We start from the raw sequence: 8,360 nt of genomic DNA, 5'->3' as shown, positions 1-8,360 counted from the left end.
CTATAACTTGGATGTCCACTTTTAATTAAGCTGAGCACTGTTGAAGAAAATCCTTTTAAATCTCTGATTACCCAATTTTGGCTGCAATATTGTGGTCAAAATTTCTGTCTCTTGAACTTTACCAAAAGTCACCTCACAGCTGAAACCAGCAAGACTCAATTCAGACACCAGATTGGCTACAGCTTAAGACCAACTTCATAAATTCTTTTTTATTAATCACAGCTTTACAGAGAATATAAACAGTGACCTTTATCATCCCTTTTATACAGTCTGCAGAGGGAAAGAGAGGCCAAAGTCCAATTGGCAAAAAAACTCTTTTACCCTTTGCTGGCATGTCAGGCTCCTGGGTTCCGTTCCCATGAGCACAATTCTAAGCCAACCAAAGAAAAGAAAATTAACTTTTCTCAGTTTGGAGGATGCATCTAAGGAAAGTGTCCTGTAGTGGAATGATACAGTTACCCATTTGCGAAGTGAGGACAAAGGAGGAAAAAGAAAAAAAAGAAGTCTTTTTTTTTTTCCAAAGGAGACACAGGACTTCAGGATGCATTTGAAAGGGGGACAGACTGAAGATAAATGGGTACTCATCTAGAAAGAGGGGAGCCAGGCATCTTTGTTTTCTTTCTCTTCTTAGCAAATACCTGGGGTATGTGAGAGAGAGAAGGAAAAGGTGTCCTCTTTCCTTCTTCTGTCTTTATAGTCCCAAGTTCCAGTGACCTCAACAGGGTGCCACCCATGGGTGACAATGTGGCTTTTACCTATGCTAACAGGTGACCTGGGGATAGGGATATCCATGCTTCCTTACATGCTTCCTTTCTCTCTGCCATCGGTAGCCTTCAAATCCCCTAGACCTCATTTGTGCCATAGATACTAGCATGATCTTTATTCATGAAATGAGAGGCTTGGGTTAATAGACAGGAATCAGTCATGCTCACATGTGCTATGTCTTTTAACTTCTGTTGTCATCTGCCTATGGATCCCTCAGATCCATTTTTTTCCCCCAGGGCTTCAACTTGAAGCTTGGAATTGAGTTTGGGACAAAAAAAAAACTGCCTCAAAAGGGTGCATGGACTCATCAAGCCCCAGGTGCCCCTTTCCAGCCTGCCTGTTGCCTCCTTATCTTAAGCCAAATGCTAAGGTGAAACTGTGGAATTGGGTCCTTCTCAAACAAGAAAGGGAAAAAGGGTGTCCTGTAATTGGGGTCCTGGTCTAATGAGATGCCTTCCAAATGGGAAAACCTCTGGCATAGCAAAGCCTCCGCTACTCACAGGGATGTGTTATTAGGTTGGTACAAAAGCAATCACGATCCCCACCATTCTAATTAATGGCAAAAACCACAATTATTTTCATACCAACCCACCACCTCGTGACCTGGTGGAAAAAAGAAAACAAACAACAAACACAGCTTAAATGCAGAACTGTGTTAACTACTGACAAGGTAGAGAAAAGAAAAAACAGCTTAAGTGCAGGGTGCAGAAGATGCCAGGGAGAAGAACCTCTTATTCTTATGCAAATGGGTTTCTCCAACAGGGAGATAAACTTTTAATTGCTGTTAGACCAAGCTGGGCCCTTCAACTGGGGGGAGGGGAAAACTCTGTGGACATATGGTGGGGGACACTGGTCAGCCAACCATGCAGGGTCTGGGCCCCCAAGACTGTTCTGGGGCCCAGGAAGTGGTTGTGGCTCAGTCCTTCTCTGCATTGCCATTGGATCCCACATGCACAGGCAGCAGACACGGCCATGCACCCCAGTTGGAAAGGATGGTGGGGGTGCAGGGAGCTGCTGTTTGCCCATCCTTCCTGTGTGTACACCTGTGGCCTTTGGGGTGGGGTCGAATACCCCAAATATTGTAAGAGAAAAGATAGGTGCTATTACAGTCCCCCCAAAAAGGAGGAAAATGCCATAGAAAAGACTGGGTTGAACTGAGGCTGATGTTCTCAACCCCTTGCAGGGGTGCCAGTTTACCCTGACCTCAGTAAAAGTCTGAGGATGAGAAAGGTCAGAAACAAAAGGGAAAGAGATTTTTAGGTTTGCATCTTACTTACCCTTCCTCATGTCCCTGTATAGGCTACCACAGTGATGCAGAATTTTTTGCTCCTTAGTTCAGCTAAATCTGGGTTTTTGTTCTCACGACCAGGAAAAATTAGGCACACAGACATTGAAAGAAGTTGCTGCTCCTTAGTTCAGCTAAATCTGGGTTATTGTCTAACGACCAGGAAAAGTTAGGCATGCAGACATATTGAAAGGTGAGGAAGGTGGAATTTGTTAAGTGAAAGGAAAGCTCTCAACAAAAAGAGGGGTCCTGTGTGCAGGTTTTCCACTTTACAAAAATTGAATACCAGTCCACCACACATGAGCTGAAGAGGCCTGGCTCCTTCCCTGCATAAGGTGCGCATTCCCGTTGGCTCCACCCTATTTTTCCTATGTGCATGCTGGCCCTTTGTCTGAGCCACTCCACATTGATTTATTTTCCTTACTGTGGATGTGTTAGGGATGGAATTTTTCTCACCATAAGCATGTTCAGTCAATCCCCCTGTGCACCATGACATGCGTGGAATTTGGCTGTCTCCTGCCTCTATCACAACCCTAGGCAGTTTCCCCCCAAAAATAAAAAGTTTAATTTTATAGATGAAAAGTACTACCTTATTATTTGTTTTAATTTTCATTTTAGAAAAGTAAAAGAGATTAATTCTCTTCATCTTTTTCTAATGTCAATTTGGAGTTTTTCTTAATGATTTATATGGCTCAATATGAAGATATGAATAATTTGTCATATATATCCTTTTATTATTTATTATTGTGTATATCTTACTTAAGAGATCATGCATATATACACATGTATGAATATATATATGTTCAGTTTAAAGAAAGATGATATAGTAGCTACCTGTGATTCCAAAACAGCCTTGAGAAAAAGATTACCAGTACCTTAAGCCCTCTTGTATGTTCATTCCTTCCTTATCACTTTTCCTCTCTCCCCAGCTCAAAGGTAACCATTAACTTGAAATTTGTATAAATTATTGCCATCTTTTTACATAAGTTAAAAATATCTAGGTTCAATTTTGCCTGCTTTTGCGTTGTATGAGATAATATGGTATGCACTGTACTATGGCTTATTTATTTATTTTTACAGAATTTCGATTTTAAGATTCATTCATGCTAATGCATGAAGTTGTAGGTCATTCACTTCCATTGCTTTATGTTATTTCCTTGACAAACATTTGTAATGTTTACACTGTTATGTTTTTATAAGCAATGTGCTGCCAAAACCGCACATGCCACCCGTGTGGTTTTCACTTGGTAGGCATGCTCTGGGATTTTTCTAGGGTTATCACTAAAAGTGGAATTACTGAGGGTTCCATATATGCTTATATGCAGCTTTATTTGGTAATACAAAATTGCTTTTCAATCTAAATGTACTCATTTACAATCCCTTCAGCAATGTGAAAGAATTATAGTTGCTCCACATCTTTGCTAAGTAGCATTGTCAAACTAATTTTTGCTAACATAATGGGTTTGGAATGTTATTTTATTGTGATTTTGATTTGTGTATGTTGGTCACTCCTGTTTCCTCTTCTGCATATGTGTCCTTTGACTATTTCTTTTTATTGTGTAATTATCTTATTGACTCATATCTTTCTATATTCTGAAAAATAATTATGTGATTATTGTATGTTTTGCAATTATCTTCTTTCAGTTTATGGCTTGTCTTTTTTACTTTGTCTCTGTGTCTTTTTTTGTCTTTGTATGCCTTCTCTGAACAGAAAAACCTTGATTTGAATATAGCTGAGTCCCTCAATCTTTGCTATATGGTTTGTGCTTGTTGTGTCTGGCTTAGGGAATCTTTCTCTGTGTCAAGGTTATAAATATATCTTCCTATATCATCTTCTGAAAATATTGCAGTTTTGATCATCACATTTAAATCTTTAACTCACCTAACATTTATTTTTGTGTATGGTTTGAGGAAGGGATCTATTTAAAATATTTCCATATGGATGAACATTTGCTCCAATATCATTTACTTCTCTTTTCTCTACTGAGCCACTATTTTGCCTTTTGCACATTTTGAATTTCCATATGTATATGTCTACTTCTGGGTGCTGCATTCTGCTCTTATTGTCTATTTGTCCATCTCTCTTGCAATACCACATGGTCCACTTTTTTCTTTTTTCTTTTTTTTTTTCCACAGTATAATTAGTCTTGCTATCTGGTAGGACAAATTGCAGTTTCTTGGCTTGGCCTTTTATATGCTTCTACATCAGTTTATAAATCATCTTGTCAAGTTTCAGAAAAAGAAACCCAAAGCAAAAAAAAAAAAAAAAAAAAAAAAAAAAGCACCCTATAGTTATTTTAATTAGAATTGCTTAAATCTTTGGAGCAATTTAGGAAAAACTGACTCTACAATAATAACTCTTTCTAGCCTAGGCAACATGATAAAACTCCATCTCTACAAAAAAACTAGCCAGGTTTGGTGGTGTGTGCCTGTATTTCCAGCTACTTAGGAAGCTGAAGTGGAGGATCACCTGAGCACAGGAGGTCAAGGCTGCAATGAGCTGTGATCACACCACTGCACTCCAGCCATGGTGACAGAGTGAGACTGGGTCGTTAGTAATAATAATAACAATGATAATAACTCTTCCTGTGAACATTATGTTCCTTTTCATTTATTTATGTTTTCTTTAAGGCCTTTTAATACATTTCCAACTTTGTATGTAAAGGTCTTGCCCATCTCTGGTTAGATTTATTTCTAGGTGGCATATATTATTTTGCTGCTACCATAAATATTATTATTTTTCAAACATTTTCTGTTTGTTGCTCCTGTCTATTGATCTTACAATTGGCAAATTTAAATATTCCTATTAACTCCATTATATATGCTATGTCAAGAGTTTTTGTATTAATTACACTATCTACAAATAATGTTTCCAATTTTTCAGAATTGCTTCTACATTTAATTTTTGTTTTATAATTGTTTAAAATGTATACATAGGGCCAAGGTCAAAGCTCCAAAACAAGGAATAGAGACATCTAATGTCCTTCTGCCCACATATGGCTTTCAGTTTATCCTCATATTTAAAAAAGTTATTCTTACATTATCAGATAAATGATAACATACCCTGTTCACTTTTCTACGCTTTGCTTTTTTCTCTAACAAAACATCCTGGAGATCACTCTATAGTAGCAGATAGAGATGCTCCTTGTTCTCTTAAACAGTTGTATAATATTCCATTGTGTTGTGAACCATAGTTAATTTAATTAGTCTCCTATAGGTGGATATTTGAATTACTTCTTTTCTATTATGCTTGTTTTAGTTAATAGCCTTCTGTAAAATCTTTAATGTTTTTGCAAATGTGTCTTTGAGAATTGTCACTTGGAATAAGGTTGCTAGATTAAAGGGCATGTTCATTCATAACTTGGCTTGATGTTGAAGGTCATATAACTTTTCATCCTCACCAGAAATATCTGAAAATTCCTGTCTCCACACAACCTCCCCAACGAAGTATTTTGCCAAATATTCGGATTTTGCCAATCTGATATAGGAGAAATAGTATGTCAAAGTAGTTGTAATTTGCCTTTCCTTTGGCATAAATAATGGTTTAATATTTTTTCATTTTCCTTTGGAGTTTTGTAGTTTCATGAAAATATTTCCAGGTGCAACTTTGTTTTTATTTATTTTGTTCAGGTTTCACCAGGATTTCTGAATTTGAGAGTTTCTGTCTTTCACTGGAATATTCTTAGCCCACTATATCTTTGCGTTTTGTCTTCCATTACTCTCTTTATTTTTTCCTTTTGGAAGGAATAATGTGTTTTTGACTTTCTTGTTCTATCCATATTAAATTGACCTCTTTTTCATATTTTTTTAACACTTTGTGCTGCATTGTAGATGTCTCTTCCTCTCCCAGTACCTTTATTCCTTTATTGGCTGAGTTTAATGTGCTATTTAAATTATTTACTGTGGCCAGGCCCAGTGGCTCATACCTGTAATCCCAGAACTGTGGGAGGCCAAGGTGAGTGGATCACTTGAGGTCAGGAGTTCAAGACCAGCCTGGCCAACATGGAGAAACCCTGTCTCTTCTAAAACTACAAAAATTAGCTGGAGATGGTGATGTTTGCTTATAAGTCCCAGCTGCTCTGGATGCTCAGGCAGGAGGATTGCTTGAAGCCCGAAGGCAGAGGTTGCAGTGAGCCAAGATTGTGCCACTGCACTCCAGCCTGGGTAACAGAGCAAGACTCTGTCTCAAAAAGAAAAAAAAAAATTCATTGTATTTCTAATTTTCATAAGCATATTTTTTCCAAGGTTTTCTGTTTGTGTCTTTATAATACCTCTCTGGTATTATAAAGTTTGATGATTGGTCTCTTCTTCCATAACTATACTGTCCAGTCCCTCTTTGATTTCTTTAAATATGTGAATACACTTACATTCTGTTTCTGATAATTCCCATCTTTGCTGCCTTTGTGTATCTGTTTCTGTAGGATCTTTAAAAACTGACTCTTAATAATGATAATATGGTACCTCATTTATTTATGGTTTTTGGTTTCGAGATGATGATGGCCCTTGGGGATTTTCCATAGAATTTTTTGAAAACTAAATTTAAAGAGTTTTGCACTAGAAATGATTTACATGTGCTCTGTCACGTGCCTGGAACCCAGGTTAAGATAAATTTTTAATTTGTATTTTTCAGGCCACCTAGGAAGGGTAAATTCTAGCCTCAAACATAAGCTTATAGTTAGGCTTTCTTAGAGGACATGTATTTTTTCCCAACCCCTATCCAGAGCTAAGGGTGAAATAGGCAAGCCTCCTTCTGTGGATGGGTTTTCCCCGAGTTCATTCACTGATGGTATCACTTTTCAGAGTGCTAGATTTATATAGTTTCTGATCCAGACCTGACACCCTATTAGTGCCCAGACTTTGTCTCTTGTCCCTTTTGCTGGTACAACCTTTTAAAACCCAGGCACTGGGCCATCAGAGATTGACAAATGCCAAATGTTGTATGGCATCTCCAGAGTCAGCTTAACCCTGTCGAATTATTCTTACTCATCATTTGTGGCTGCCAGTGGTCTGTTTTCCTTTATTACTAGCTTAACTTTGCTTTCCAATAGTCACTTTAAACATTATTTGTCTATTTTTAAATTAAAAAATAACATACATACAAAAAAGTGCACAAGTTCTAAGTGTACACGGTATGGTGCCTTTTTACAAATTGCACATTTCCTTATCAGCATTCGATCAAGATACGATTATTACCAGCTCTTCAGAGTCTGCTCTTGTGCCTCCTCCCACTCAAGTCTGGATAGCACAGAGCTATGGGCTTAAGTGACTATGACTGCCCACAACATCACTGATCTCAGTGATGTAATATTGAGTGAAAGCAGCCACATGTAAGAGAATACACACAGTACCACTCCATTTATACAAGGCTCACAGACAGGCCAGACGAGTTCCTTCTTACCCTGTGATCACCCTTTTGATGATCAGCACTCGGAGCAGAATCTCTGCATACATGGTTAGCTATTTGCTGGAAGTAGAAACCTGGTATTATATTTTGAGATACAGAGTTTTAAATTTTACACAGCAAAGTATACTGATTTTCCTCCCAATGTTATTCTTGCTATTTCATTTGAAGATAATTAGACAACTGTGTCTCCATAATGTTTTCTACATTTATTGTAAATAAACTTTCTGAGGTTTGTTTTGGTTTAGTTCATGTACTGTGACTTTTAGTTAGTTGATTGTTCCAGAATAGTTTATTTATATGGTATTTCTGGGTTATAGCGTTCTCTCTATTTTATTGTTTATTCAAGCGCCACTGTGTTGCCCTGTCTGTTCTTCTATTTTGATTATCATGGCTTTATATTATGTACTTTTTAATATATGTTAAGACAAGTCTCGGCTTATTATTCCCTGCTTTTCTTTAGAAAGTTTATTTAGTTATTCCTAACATTCGTTTTATTTTTTTGCAGGTGAACATTAGAACACTAGAGCTATACCCCACCCCAACATTCCATTATAATATTAACTAGAAGTACATTAATTTTATAAATATATTTGAATAGATTTAAAATAGCCAACCAATAAAAGAATATGACTCATCTTTCTGTTTTCCAAATATCCTTTTATGTCTGTAGGTTATGTTGACACACTTCATTATGGTGTGTATTTTCTAGGTATTTATTATTATGAATGAGCTCTAATTTTACACTGTGTTTTCTAAAATGCTTTTCCTAACATATAGGAAAATTACTGATTTTTAAATATATTTGTTTCATTTTCAGCTGCCCAATTAAATTATTTTATATTGGTTCTAATGGCTTTCATTTGATTCTCTTGTACTTTCTAGGTAAACAAACAAAAAATATGTACA

Source organism: Sapajus apella, unplaced genomic scaffold (assembly GCF_009761245.1).
Source record: "Sapajus apella isolate SASKATOON/1434 unplaced genomic scaffold, GSC_monkey_1.0 scaffold105, whole genome shotgun sequence".
In the NCBI taxonomy this organism is placed as follows: Eukaryota; Metazoa; Chordata; class Mammalia; order Primates; family Cebidae; genus Sapajus; species Sapajus apella.
The sequence above is the reverse complement of the archived record's forward strand: the minus strand, read 5'-3'. Positions refer to the sequence as shown.